The sequence below is a fragment of the Castor canadensis genome, chromosome 6 (assembly GCF_047511655.1).
Source record: "Castor canadensis chromosome 6, mCasCan1.hap1v2, whole genome shotgun sequence".
Taxonomy (NCBI): Eukaryota; Metazoa; Chordata; class Mammalia; order Rodentia; family Castoridae; genus Castor; species Castor canadensis.
Genome location: NC_133391.1, coordinates 127355506 through 127357249, shown reverse-complemented (window position 1 = coordinate 127357249; position 1744 = coordinate 127355506).

Genomic DNA, 1744 nt, shown 5'->3' with positions numbered 1-1744 from the left:
TATCAACCTCAGCAGTACTGAAAATGTTGACCAGTAATGCTTTGTTGTGGGACTGCCCTGTGATCTGTAGGATGCGTGGCAGCATTTCCGGCCTCCACCTACTAGATAACCACCTGCGTTTGTGACAAAAATGTCTCTGGACATTGCCAAGTGTTTCTTGGGGTCCTGCTGTCCCCAGTTGAGAACCACTGCCCTACCATATTCAAATATGCCAGCTCCAGGTCTTGGATGCCCCAGGTCTTCATAAATCCTATCCTCTGGCATAGAATTCTACCCCTTCTGGCTTAGGCATTCCTATGCATTCTTCCACACTCAATCCAATGTTCCCCTTTCCTGTGAAACTTTCCCAAGGACAGGAACCAAGGATAGTAATAGTGAGTGACATGTTATCCTTGTGAGGATTCTTATGAAAACTGAATAGTCCATGTACATGATAGGGCTTGGCACAAAGGCACAGAAAGCTATGTTTATCCAACAAATGAATAAATGTTCAGAAAGAGCTTGGTTGGTGCCCATGGAAAGAAACAAGAGTATTTATCTTCAAAGGAGGGAGATGACCTATATTAGGGAATTTATTTTGTGAGTTGAGAGTACTTTTTCCTGGAAAGATGACAGTAACTTACCAACAGGAAGGACTGTTTAATGGATATGGTGGCAGGCCTTGTGGTAGGAGGGGCCCAGCCAAAGCATTAGGATATTCAGGCAGAGACCATCAGCTAGGGTGCCGTGGGGGTCATTGTCTAGGGTGAGATTCAGTAAGTAGCTTCTTAATTCCTTTCTGACTTATGGACTCTACAGTTTGAAATCTTCCCACCATTTGCCATGAACTGGATGACAGGTACATGGTCCTAGATTCAGTAGTAGGGTTAGGCTTAGAAGTACTGCAGCCAAAATAAAGTTCTTTTATTTTTGGTGGTACTGGGATTTGAACTCAGGTTCTTATGCTTTACTCGTGCTGGGCAGGCGTTCTACCATTTAAGCCATATCACAGGCCCTCCCCCACCCCATTTTTTAAGCTTTGTCCATGTTTTGAATAGGGTCTTGAATTTTTGTCTAGGGCAGACCTCAGACCTCAATCCTCCTACCTATGACTTCTGTGTAGCTGGGATTATAGATGCATACCACCATACCTAGCTTGTTGGTCCCCATAATCCTCTACGGAGCTGACCTCAAACTGGGATCCTCCTGATCTTCACCTGCAAGTAGCAAAACCTCCTCTTTAATTGTACTAAGTACTAAAGATTGCTGGCTCCAAGTGGTTATCACACAACAACTTCCTAATGAATGTGCTGCACACTACTCTTAGTCCTTTCAGGTGGATCCAGCGTGGGAAGGGCCCTTCTCTTGTCTGTCTCTTGATCTGTCTCCATAGCCCTTTGCACTGCTCCCATGCAGATCAGTGTCCTGATAGCAATGGCCCCTCAAAAGCCATATAAATTCTTAATATAATATCCTTTAGGGAACTACTTAGGAAGCAAACAAGAAGGTTTTTGAACATGTGCTTCAATTTAAAAAGCCTTTGGTCACTCTGAAGTTTCCTCACAGACCCTGCGTGAGGAATTAGAAGCTGTTGGGAGCTTTCTTGGAGATGTCTTCATCTGACAAAGCCCCAAGCTCAGGGCAATACTGTAATGTGGCAGTGACTTAGAGTTGATAGCACTTGGATATTTCCAGAAATGCAGAAACAGGTATATGTTTTGGTGTGAGCCATAGATGATACTCCAGGCCACATAGGCGGGACCTG